Source organism: Camponotus vicinus, unplaced genomic scaffold, assembly GCF_025532165.1.
Source record: "Camponotus vicinus isolate PSW18456_S1 unplaced genomic scaffold, iyCamVici1.0 SCAF_1, whole genome shotgun sequence".
Classification (NCBI taxonomy): Eukaryota; Metazoa; Arthropoda; class Insecta; order Hymenoptera; family Formicidae; genus Camponotus; species Camponotus vicinus.
The window spans coordinates 38,648,194-38,661,788 of record NW_028141945.1 but is presented as its reverse complement, the minus strand read 5'-3'; the positions used below and the strand labels follow the sequence as shown (position 1 = coordinate 38,661,788).

Below are 13,595 nucleotides of genomic sequence, written 5' to 3'. Positions count from 1 at the left end.
AACTGCGAGCTCTTAAACGGGCAGTAAAGTAGCGTAATGCGCGTCTGTCGGCCAGGAGTTGATCGATGATTCCTTGGGACAAAGGGCCATATCGATTTTATTGCCTAGAATATATCAACAGCTACGCCAGGGAGGGAGAGACGCGCGACGATCTTATATATTCTTTGCACCGGCTGGAAACGTCTGGCACGGTCGGTTCTAAATGAGGCTCTCTCGAAAGAAGAGAAAGAGAGAGAGAGAGGGGGACGGAGAGAAGCGGTGTAAAATAAAATGACACCGGTGCGCGAGGCACCAGACGCGGAATAGCCGTGGCCAGTGCTCGTCGGGATGTTTCCTCGGCGAGTTTATGTAGTTAAATCGTCATTTAAATAGCGCATTATATTTAACTACCTAAATATGTCGTAATAAATCGTAAATACTTCATTAGAGAATACATAGTCTCGAAGCGGTCGAATAAGAAAGAAACACTCCAAAATATATTTCCATTAATTGCATGATTTTATTTTTCTATCTCGGAGAACGGAAAAAGATGCAACCTTGTAAGAATATTATCTGCTGAAACTTATATACGTATTCTTTTTCTGTAATATAGAGCAATATTAAAAATAATAAAGATGCACATTCGAGTATTTGCTCAAGAAACTTTATGAAATAGCATATTACACGTTGCAGGACGGATTCATTATTGCAATATCGTTACGACGACGTTTATTTCCTCGACTCGGGATGATTTATGAGTATGTAGATGTACGATTATCGGGGCGACGCGACGTCCCAAAGCGAGTCTCTAGAAATCTCCGTAACAAATAATGCAACTTTGTCGCGTGTGTGTCTTTAACAAACGCCGTAATTTATGCCAAGCGACTACGCGGACACGCGTCCTTTGACGCGACGCGAGTAGCTTTGAAGTTTCAAAGAAATTGCTCGAAACGTTTCCGATTATTCGTTTCGTTGACTATTCGAAATTGGCCGCTCGTTTTTAAACCTCTTCTAGAGAGACCAGAGACAGTTCGTCGCCACGATCGAGAACGCGCACGTATCGGGACGTGACGATGCAAATAAATTTTCGAACGAGGAAAAAAAATCGTCCCTTTCAAGCCGTATCTCTTCAAACAACTCAACTCACGTTGTCTTACCTCTAATTTTTATCTTTTTTTTTTGTTTTTTTTTTGGAATTCCATTTTACGATAGGACGGATACGATAACTGTCGGTAATTTTGGGTGGAGTTACGAAGTGCAAGCTTGAGCTTCCCAAGCGCAAGACGCGATAATTAATATTCACCAGGCATGCGTTGCATAGTCGCACTTTATAAACGTCACGTACATGGAAAACGTCTACACGCGGAAGGTATACTAAAACAACGAGGGAGAGAGGCCTTTCACCCCTGTCCTTTTTCGACTGCTGTACAATTTCAAACGCGCTCGTGTACGCGGGCTCGTGTAACTCTCGGCGTCCCTTTATTGCGTTTCATTCAATCATCGCGGAAGCGGCGACCTCGTTAAAATTTTATTGGATGCATAAACGATTCGCGAACGCTGCTTTCTAATCTTATCGTTCCCGAATTATTTCTAAAAAGAAAATCGATAATGTTTGATAATTTTATTCTCTTTTTTAGTTTTAAATTACGCTCGAACCATCGACAATTTCATCCTAAACTCCTATGCAGGAGAGCGTAATAAATTACGTGCACCGTAGTTCACGATGCATCGAGGCGAATAACGCTATCTCCCTCCTTCCTCCTTCACTTAGGCTAAAGCCTCAAGTTCTCCCAAAGGCTTGGAACAAGTTTAAGCGGGAACGAATTTGAAATCACGGACCTCTAGAGATTCTCCCTCTTCCTCTCGTGAAGAGACGTCGTAGCAAGAAAGAAAAAAAAGGATCACGAATCCGTTAGGAATATATTATGTACGTGAACGTGTAAGTCAGCTGGTCGTGATAAGACTCCTGTCATGCTTTTTCCGAGTCACAAAATCAAATCAAACATTGCGAGTCGCGCGTTTAAGGGCGCTGAAAGCGCTCCAGGAAGGGCCACCATCATCATCGAGGAGGCTCTCGAGAGTTAGTTCTCGAAACGCGTAAGGAGCCCGTCGAGATGTTATTACGACAAATATTATCTTTCGGGACGTCCCTATTCTCGGTTACGCTTGCGTGGAAGCACAGGTTTCTAAACACACCCTCGATCCACTTTCTTCCGCGGATGAACTTTTACTTTTATCGCCTCTTCACTTCTTCGAAGGAAATTGTCCTTGAAAACGACAGCGTCACATCATTGTCCTGATCATTACGTTAAAATCTCCCTTCGGACAAGCGGATTGATTTAAATCCGACTCTGAAAATTTACGCGGATAAAGCTCTTGGCATTATTTCTCGCGATGCATTAAAGTCACACAAACAACACTTTTGACAAATATATGAATACAGAGACAGTTTTAACGTCTCGCTCTCAAACTGATATTATACAACTGGCCATCAATCAAATTGATTTGTCGCCCATAATCTGTATTTGCCTGAAACGCTGCTAATTTCCGTTTACAAATATAAACTGTATACATCTGCGAATATCGAGATTTTATGAATTCGCGTACATTATCATGGTGCAGAAGATGCATCGTGTGACTATTAATAAATCACGAGCGCAATTCACGTATTATGCTGAGTAAGATGGATTAACGGGCTTATATTTTCACAGTTATTACGAATCAATTTTATGCGAATTATTTTTTCCTCCCGACCTACTTTATTTGTAGAAAATTAAACATTTGTTGCAATATGAAGATATCATTTTATCGAGATATCAAGCTTTCACCGATTAATCGTATAAATCCGAAATTAATTTCAATATGTTATAAAATATAAAATACGACGAAATATAAAATCTGCAATATCTCGTTATTGGCAATCATGTGACATCCAGAATGTGCCGAAAGAAATTGCATTCGTTTTCTCTTTCATTCCGAAAGATTTTATTAGACAGCTCGATGGACATCACGTGTTTTTTCTTCCGGATATTCGCAAAGCAGGTACAAAGGAAGAGACGCAATCTTGTATGAACAGTTGTAAAATCCTAAATAAACCAACATTTTTTTTCGCATCTTCAATGCGAGAGATTTCGTGATGAAAATAGAGACGAGATTAGAACGAGAGATTAAGTAAAATTTTCTCTCGGCAATAAACGTGCAAAAAGTAATCCTACATTTTCTCTGATTTTTTCCGAGCGGAAATTTAAATATAAAAATAATTGGATTCATAATTTGTTGCACGCAATTCTTTCTCAAATCAATCCTATTCATCGAAATAATAGATGAAGATTAAGAATAAGCAGTGATAGAAATTCTAGGCGTACGAATTTTGATTAATCGCACATAAAATCCTCAGAAAAAAAATCTCTAGAAAAGCCCGTAACATCCTGATTATTCGGAATGAAAGTAGTGTGCTTAATTATATTGCGTAATCATTGCGATAAGCGATAAAGGAGAGATTTAAATAGACGCGAGGCGTTTATTTTTGAAATTTTATCGCGAAGAAACGCAAGTCAGAGGAGCCCTTCTTGCATGTATGACGGCACGCTGCCAGGCGCTTAATGCGTATGCGGGTACTTGTCGATTTGCATTTATATTTGACCGATGGCGACGCGAACGCTACGTCGAACGGCGCCGCGGTGCGCCAAGTACAAATGGCCAAGCGCGTTTTTCCAATAATCGCCGCGAACGACCTTAATATATCGGCCAGACCAGGAGTTTTACAGACGGCTGGAGGTCCGAAAATAAAATCAAGCCGACCTAACCAAGTCGGCGAGATCAAAGATCGCTTGAAAAATTTTCAACGGCGAGACGAATCGCGATGGGATTGTTCGTTCGCGAGTAAGAATTTCCTCCTGTCCTCTTTTTGTCTCTCCTGCTTACTTGTAAAATAATTAAATATTTATACATTTAAATTAATCAGGAAATAATTAAATATTTATACATTTAAATGTAAAATAATTAAATATTTATACATTTAAATTAATCGGAAAATTGTTTGGATTTCAATAAAACAAAATTTAACGAGTTTCGCGTGAAATTAAAATTTTTTCATTTTCAGAAAATTTCAGATAATTATGAAAATGGCTATCGATTTTTACTCCAAGAAGAAATTGGCTGCAAGAGATTTAAATATCTGAAAAATATTTTCTTTCTAAGAGAGAAGACTCTTTTCTAGATCCGCTCTCAGCGTAATTCCGGCATTGGTAGCGCGAACGTATTTTCCAACGTAATTCGCTGCGTCCATAAATCGTCGCATATATTTGGTACGACTCTTTAATCGATCCGAGTAATAATCAGTCGATTTATATTCTGCGTTTCACGCTCACAATTGGCAAACGCTTTTACGGATAAAGAAATAAAGGCCGGACTTTGTAATTGGCGAGACACATAGTGTATCGTGCGTGACATAAACAACGCGTGTATTCAATTCGGCGACATACAATTGACTCGCAAACAGATTATCGCGACTGTTTTTAACGGGACGCGAATCGAGTATAAGCGTCGCCGTTTGTACAAATTATTATCTTTCCTCTTCGAAGCACCGGCGTGCGAATTTATATTCCCCGATTCTAAATATAAATTCTTTTATCATTTATCCCGCTCTTGGTGTCCACGACGAGAAAGTCGCAAATGTGAATCACGCGGGATTCCGCGTTCATTGAACGCATCGCTGCATTCATTTCAAACGAGACGGCTTACGAGATTCGACGCGAGCAATTTTTCATAAAAATTTCCGACCGCGTAAAAGTGTTTTGATTTCGAGAGAATATTAAAGAATCCAATTTATCCCATCTTCAAACGAGAACGCTCCCCGCGATATTTTTTCACCTCTTTATCCTAATGCGGAAAATATGATTCTGAAGCCTGATGGAGGAGACTTTTTATTTGGCATAAAAACTCGGATTTTACGCTCGCCAAGCCATTCGCTTTCCGATCTTTGAGATTCTTAACGCGCCGCGCGGCAAGATGTTTCCCATCTCGCGTTCTGAAGAGATTCCTCGCAAATTGTCGGCGAAAAAGCGCGAAATAAATTCGCCCGAAAGCCGGCTAATTGCGTGTCTCTCGCGGCCGTCTTTTTATTTTTTTTCAACCTTCCACCGCGCGAAGAAGACGCGTATGCCGCGCGCATCGCCACGTGCGTACACACGTGGACATTCATGGGGCCAGTCGCGGTTACGGTCCTCTCCTCCCTTTCACGGGGGAGAGAAAAAAAAAGAAGGAGATATTCGGGGAACGCGCGAGGGAGGAGCGGCGAGGGGGGATGCGCGCGGGAGTCGGAGAGACGAAGAGACAGGTTCGACGAAGAGAGCGAGAAAGCGCGTGCCGCTCCGAAGCCCTATACCCGCCGGTCGAAAGAGACCTCGGTGCTCAGTGCTACGATGGTCACCAAGCGGACAGGTCGCAGCCTCTCTCAGCCTCCTCGGGTCCACACGTCGTTCCTCCCGTTCGTCCCGACTGACAGAGCGTACGCTTAATCGCATCTAATTAAGACGAGTCTACCCGGGAGCTTTCGCGAGTGCACTGCGCGCATACACTGTCATTGACCGTCTGCTCGCGGTAAATCATCGGAGATTCTCTCTCTCCCTCCCTTTCTCTCGCGACGAAGAGAGGATGCCGGGTAATTGTGTCACGGTTGATGTACGGATTTATTTTCGTTCACGGTAGACTCGCCGTCGTTTTCATCGTTGTCTTCATCAACGAAATTGTCGCCTCGTCTATTCGACGCGATACGTCTATCGGGCTGATCACGGACCTAACGCGCGGTCGACAGGTTCTCCAGATAAAAGCTCGCTTTATCAGAGCCAATAAATGAGACAAAAGATCGATAAGCGCGAAGATAGAAGCGAATGTGGGGAAATGTCGCGAACGGGAGAGACGGTGATCCTTGATAATCTATCGTTGTGAAGAATTCGGGAGCGCGAGTGTCACGCTCTTCGTGGACGCCGGCTTTGGAAGGAAGGTTCGCACGTGCTTCTGCCGCAGCCTCCCACCTCTCTGTGCGAAGCACGTGGTCGCCGCCAGAGGACTTCTTTCTACACGACGTAAGATCCAAGACGCGATGTCTATCGTACTATTGCGATTTTCATCATCTATTGATGATACAGATGCGGGAAGGGCTTTTTGGTGAAGAACAAGATTTTCGTGGCAATATTTTACATTCTCTCGGAGAACAATATCCGTGCAATAATTTATTACCTTGAAAAATTGCTAAAGTAAGATATATTTATGCATCGAAAAATATTATCAGAAAAAGCCCCTTCCTCGACATCCGCGTTCTAAAAGCAACAGTGTGAATGGCCTCGCCAGACTGCCTTGGTTAGCTGCTAGGTCAGCCGTGTAATTTCTGGGCCGTACGTAATTTAACGCAGTTGCACTTACGTCACGCGATTATACGGTTTCCGCAAATATCCGTAAACTGTGTTGTTTGTCTGTTTTGAGTGTCTGTTCTATTAAAGGGAGACGATCGTAATCTTTCCGCTTTTATGAAAGTCAAATTCCTATGGTATACAAACGTGATTCGTTGCGTTGAATATTTCGTATAAGCGGATAACGAATTTCGGACCAAGAGATTTGTTACTCTAAATATTTTTTCCAATATTATATAACTCGTTAAACAGCTGATAAAACTTACCGTAACGAGATAAGAATATGAATAAATGAAACAGAGCTTTTTTTGTCAGCCTTACATGCTAAATCAACAGTGAAAGCAACGAAAACTCATTACAGATTAAAATGCCACTTTTTCAATGTTCCGTTATTCCTGACCTTTATCGTATTTTTACTTTATCGGATATTATTGATATCCGAGGGTCATCAACCTCTCCACCGACTGAATCTTCCGGCCACTTGCGTCAACATTAATCGATTTTGTTCGAAGGCAGACGTACCTTCACGATGCATACCATTTACGATAGCCCTCACGTAGACATAGAAATTTTAAGCCCAGAGAATTTTGACAAAATAAATACATTTATTACAAATAAATTGTTTTTGCGCGTTCACTAAAAATAACGTATATCTCAAATAAAAAGATGCGATAATATTTTCGTTTCAAAATCATAATATGTAGAATAGCATCAAAATAAAATATAGCGTTTAGACTAGATTTTTCAATAAAAAATGACTACTTTTACAAACAAAATATTATTATGACCAATTATATAATTGAATAATTAATAATTAACATAATTTTTATATATTTATATAATTAAATCAGGCTCGCACTTTCGCTCACACATCCGCCTTGCTTCATTTCATTTCCGGAAGCTGTGAAAAGAATTCCCGCGGCGATGAATGTCGGCAGAGTTCGAGTCTTGTTGCTTTATCGCTGACCTGTGCATAGATCGATTCGCGATGAGAAATTATACGCGATAAGGCACGTTCTCATCCGTGAGAATATCGAGAATCGTGTGTGAGTATTCATCGCTCACGTATGCGGAGATGATACTCGTGATGCGAGCAAGCACTCGGTTACCCTGAAGGATCGTCATCTATTTTATCAGTGGATTGCCTTGTCGGAAATATCACTCGACGGATACTTCCTATTGTGATAAAAAGACACGCGCGCAAAGATTCGAGCTCGCGAATTTACAACTTTTTATCCTTCCGTCTGCAGAATTTGATCCGCAAGGACTTCCACACATCATCGTATTAACTATTTATTATATTTACTCGGAATAAGCGGTAATAGATCGCACTGTTATTAAATTCCCTCGGCATTTGGAGTTAGAAATTTGTGTGTTTATCATCGACGATTTATTTATAATTTATCATGAATCTAAAAATGGCAGAAATTTATAATCTACCACACAGTTTAATCATCTAATTTATATTCTGACGCTGTGTGTAACCAATACTGTGGAATTTATGAGTGAAATATAATATTAATATAATTTCTCATTAATATTATTTTTTTTCTATAAATTCTATCTCGACATCACCATAATATATTTTTAGGTGCCTCATTTCTTTGTTGGCTAAACGCTGGTGTTACGTGAAATGAGCGATTCTAACGAAAACACACAACATCATTGTTGCTTAATATTCTGAAATGGGCTCTCCCGACGACTCTCCTCTTAGGTCCTAATAACGGAGTGATGTTTGCAAACTGGTTGCGGAAGAATGGGATGCTGTTCAGCATAATTCGTCCCTTCTATCCGTGAAAAGTGGAGCACGTGCCTCCGTGCATTTTTTCAACAGTCAAACGAGACAACACAATTTTTCCATAGTCATCCGGATAGCTCAGTCACGTCACCCTTTGTCCTTTTTTGGTTGTTACCAATAATTCACAACTGTCTGCGTACATCACACATAGATATAGTACGTATATAAGATAAAAATTTCGGAAAATTTTTATAAATATGATTACTTTTATAAAGATTGAACCCGGCCTCGGAAACTTTTACTACCAAAATTTGTTAAAAATAGACAAGAATGCTTGGGATTGCGAGGCGTCAGCAAACTCGAGTTCCATTGTGCGAGACGAGGACGCGAGAGTGAGCCGAAGAAACGCGCTTTTATTAATCGACGTGATCTTTGTCTCCGGACTGCGACCACCGCGAAGAGACGACAGCTGTCATCAAGCCGGTAGATTGTGCGAGAGAGAGAGAGAAAGAAACTCTGCACATCGCAGAGACCATGAACGATCGACGCGGCGCAATTTGCCAATTTTATGCACACTTCGCGAATAATGATCGAAAGTAGAACACGTGACCGCGGCACGGCATTGTTCGCGACGTGACAATGGAATCGGATGTTTTGTTGGGGATAATAGAGCGCGTGGCCTACACGCTAATGAAAGGGTTGCACCTTTGAATACATCGAATGCATATACGCGCGTATCTAGGGCTCAGCGGTGCTCAGATCGGGTATCTCGAGTCGATATAAACGTGGATTCCGAGCCGTATTTACGATCGATACGTACGTTCGACTTCTCTCGCCGCTTTTATTTTATTTCGTTTCATCTTATTTTATACCGCACACATCGTTGTATTTTACCGCACGATAATATCGATAAATGTTTCATGTCACGTGGAAAGTTTTAAGTTTGCGCTACATACTTATACTCCTGATCTGTTTTTTTTTTATTTTTTATCATTAACTTATGAGCTGCATTTGATGCATGAAAAAATCATCTCTATTATGCATATCAGCCCCTTTGCGCATGCAAAGTGTAGCGATGCATGAAGGATTATCTTTACTATGCATATAAACGTCGATTACCCGGCGATCGGGGTTCATGCAGATCCGTGTGGTTCCTGTTTTGCAACAAGAAATATTCAAGGCTACGCGGACTATATCAAGGCTAACGTAATGCATATCAATGTCGAATGAGCACCGTCGCCCTATAGGACGCGCGTGTCTGTTATAACACCCTTCGAGGCCAATGTCAGAGTTCGTACTTTAAAATGCTCGTAGAACAATAGGAGGAAGGGGGAGGAGGACTCTCTCTCTTTCTCCAGGCGCGTCTACGGCGACAGTGCCACTGCACATTTGCAAGTCTCGATTGTGCCGAGTACGCTATACGTATGGCAATGCGATAGTTTGAATGTGCGTGCGTGCACAATGTCGAATAGAAGAAACCAAAAGTGCGATTACCATTGAAGAGCAAGCGTTGAAAACCTTTCCCGCGCAACAGTTATCTCTCGCTGCTATTACTCATTGTCGTCGCAACGTGTTGTAGGTCGAAGATGCATTCGCGCGTATTGAAAGCGAACATTGGAGGCGAGGTCTGGTTGAATCGTTCCCCTGATCGAGTTAGATGTTGAAAGTGAAATCTTATCTCCGGACGTTGAATATCGCGATAAAAATTGAATTTCCATCATTCTTCGCGCGTCTCGGGAATTATTATTATTTATGATATATGATGTATGAAACGCGAAGAAGCGGTTCTCCTCAAAATATGCGTTTCAAGAAAGAGATATTTTAATGCGAATGTACGTATTATGTCTGCGTTTCGCCCATCTATCAAGAGAGTTTTGTTAGCTCTCGCGCGGACACAGACGCTAGCAAATGGTATTTTGTCGCACATATTATTTATTCACATCTCCCGTCACATATATTCCACACGTTCCACATTTAGAATACCCCGTCTACGAAACTAGTGAATGACTTCCGTTGCCGCGTACGTCCGTGCCATAACAGTGTATTTCGCTTTATCTCCGGTCTGATGTCGGAGATCAACGTGTGAAGCGTATAACAATTTAACACATACATACGAAAGATTGGTCCCCGCTGAATTTTCAAAAATAAAGTAATCCAACGTGAAAAAAATAAATCCATTACTCGTTATTTCCGTAATTAAAATTTTACTCCGCGCTTTAATTTCTAATACTTTTTTTTATGCTCTTTATAATATCACAATATATAAGAAAAGATTCATAAAAATTTAGGAGAGAATTGAGGTACAAAATCTTTTGTATGAAAATTGCTTTTAATATTTCCGAGGATCGTAAAAACCAATCGTGTTACAAGCAAAGACACTGTTTGCGTATAAGATTTCCGTACTCCAATAAATCCGGCCGGAAGAAATGGTTGCAAGGAGGAAAGTAGTAGGTGTGACCCGCAAATATTTGCCCGACAAGAGAAAAAGGGATGTATAAATACACAGGAAAAAGGATAAATCCAATGTTCAGTATTTTCCAACAAATGCAAGATAAATTAGCGAACGAATTTACGAATTACTCGCATTTCATAAAACGTTTATATACAAACGTTTATATACAAGCGCGATTCATCTTTAATATGATATAAATAAATTAATAGGGATTTGATTCCGAATGCGATTTATAAAGTCTTTATTAAATTCCGTATTTCAAAACAACACGCAACATCTTTAATATTTAAATTATTTTGATTTATTTTTTCTATTTAGCTGAGTTTACGTGTATCATATCGTTTTATTAGACGAGAAGTACTCCTCATAGGAAACAGGCCTCGTAGCCAATGCAAATAGACGTCCCCTTTTGTGGCCCGGGACTAGTTTCGAAATAATCACGGTACTCGAGACAGACTTCTTGATAACTCGCGATTCAATTCCGAGCGGTTGTTTCGTATCTATGATCAGCGCGAGGCCTAAATTTATTTTTAAAGGCGGACCATCATAGATTATATTAAAACCTTCGGACATCATTGAAATTCCAAGTGATTCGCTCCCATTACAGTCTGCGCTCCGCGCTATTAAATCGACTAGTTTCACTCTTCTGATTATCTCAGTTTGAAGCATAATGTTTTATATTAATAGAAAAATCTATGGGATGCATCGCTTGAAATCTTCATAATATTACAACGCTTCTTTGGTTATAAATGCAAATGTATACAAAAATGTGTGAAAATTATAATTTTTATTTGAAACAGTGTATACCGTGAATCTTGATATCTATTTCGTATTGACCGAGTATCCTGCTCGGTTTTAGAAGGGTTATTCGGTTTCACGCGGGAACAATGTAATTGGAACTTGAACAGCTCAGACTTCTACATATCGTCCGTCCGTTTAGACACGTAAAGTCACGAGACGTCGCAATGGGACACCGATCTGTAAAGAGAGATAGAGAAAGAGACAGGTCGACGGGTCAGGAATGCCGTCCCTTGCACATGCGGATCGTAGGGCGATTACCGTAAAAATGCAGCGAAAGGAAAGAGGAGCGTATCTCCTCACTCTTGCATCGACAGAGAAATTACATCGCATTACATCGTATTACGTGCACGGTAAGCGATACTTCAAAGTATCGCACCAGCAGAATGCGAAACGAGCGTGAGGGATTTCTGCTGCCGCAGAAGGCGACGTAATTGGAGTAAATTCTACGAGACTTTGAAATATTATTGCGGGAGAGTAATTTTAAATATAATTTTTCGCGAATTTTTCTCGTACTTTTGACCGATACAACAGGAGGATTTTTAAACAACAAATTTCAAAAGCCGACCGCGTAGACAAGGCGAATGAGGAAACGTCGGGTTGAAGAGTTATCGCGCAAAATCGGAACGGGATACCGATGAAATACGGGTTATGCATCCTTCGTATCGACTCGATTCCGATATCCGTCCGATTCCGTCGCCTATCGTGAAATAGCGTTCGCCCTGTTACGTCTGGCGCGTACCTATAAGTCTTCAATCGCGCGATTAGTTATCAGCGGTGATCACCGAGACACGAGAAAGAGAGATAGAGAGAGAGAGAGAACCGGATCGAACCGAGTTTATTCATGGATCACCACGTGCCACGTGGATGGATAATTCTTTCTCTCGTGTCTGGTGTGTCCACCTCGTTCTCCTCTTCTCGCCGTCCGTGTCTTCCACGTGCTTTCTTTCGCTGTGAAACCAGTTGCGCGAGCAGACCGACATGTAACAGGGTCGAGTTAAATATTGCCGGCGATTGGCCAGCTGTGAGAGTAGGAAACGAGAATGCGTCTTGAGAGACGAAGAGAGAGAAAGGGAAAGAGGAGACGCGCATATTAATCGAGTAATTGCCGACAAGACGTCGTCGCGAGTTACGGCTGTTTAGAAGCAACTGTTAAATGCAACGCGTGCACGGCACGTGGCATCGTGGATTTATTCTTAGCTCAGAAACTGCCACCTGAGATTCCTCTCCAAAGGAAAACAAAACGCAGACTATTGTCCTATTGGATCAAGAAAGCTGTTGGAAAAGATTTCACAAATCATAGTCGAAGAACGCGAGAAAAAATATACATAACTAAAAATATATAATATATAAATCTTTAGTTTTAATTAGCATTTTAATTTCAATATCGTAAGTTTTATATTTTCTGTAATATTTTCTTACGTAAAACTCTACTTAAATATTCTGACAGTGTAATTTAGAAAAAGAATGATATTATTTTGATCGTTGCATACATTTTGTTTCGAAATAACGCTCGTGCTGTGTCAACCTCGACCCCTTAATAATCCTTATAACTGAATGACGAAGAGAAATAGAAGGGGGAGGGAAAGGGGAAAGAGAAAGAGCTTTGTGTCGAGAGCATGGAAGAGAGAGGAGAGAGTTCACCCTGTAATACTGGAGATCGTGACTTACATCGAGTTCTGGTCATTATCCACAAAGTTCAAGCCGAAATGCATCGTGCATCCCGAGGATTACGGGGTAAATGCACCTTAAGCGTCGAATCTACCTTTGCGTCGATTCATATTTCCACGAGAATTTATTACCGGAGCGAAGAAGACGAGATGCCTCTTCTTTCTCTACTTTAGCATCTCTCAGCGCGTTCTTCTCTCTCTCGCGATGTTTCTCCACAAGATTCATGCTTCGTCCGATTGTAAATACTTCAACGATTTTAATTGTCAGTATTGATGCCGATAAATCAATGTCGACTACAATGAAAATAAAGATTAACGATCGACTAGTTTACATGAATTAGCTTTCACGATGAAACATTTCTCTTTCGTGCAGCGATTACAATCATTTGTAAGCAAAGACTTGACACGAAATCAAAAGGACTTATTTCCGATGATTAATTAATCCATTTTCAATCCTCTGGGTTACGTCAGGGGATTCGACACCGCTTAAGATCAAACGCTGTCTATAGGAAATCAATATAATAGAGATCAACATATATAAGTAACGC

At 40.8% G+C, this 13,595-nt stretch overlaps 2 protein-coding genes across 3 annotated transcripts in view; one reads left to right on the top strand and one right to left on the bottom strand.

Annotated features, from left to right (window-relative positions):
* LOC145966387 (mediator of RNA polymerase II transcription subunit 20-like) overlaps positions 1 to 13,595 on the bottom strand; it is a 77,333-nt gene that overhangs the window by 43,937 nt on the left and 19,801 nt on the right. The gene's annotated exons all lie outside the window — the stretch shown is intronic.
* The window catches only part of LOC145966288 (facilitated trehalose transporter Tret1-2 homolog), a 49,444-nt gene that overhangs the window by 23,007 nt on the left and 12,842 nt on the right, over positions 1 to 13,595 (top strand). Inside the window, exon 1 of one of the 2 annotated variants that reach the window (XM_083090293.1) lies at positions 5,424 to 6,065. The exons of the other annotated variant lie outside the window; for it this stretch is intronic. The gene's annotated coding sequence lies outside the window, so the exon portion shown is untranslated. Of the gene's footprint in view, positions 1 to 5,423; positions 6,066 to 13,595 lie in introns of those variants that run through there. 2 annotated transcript variants of the gene reach the window in all.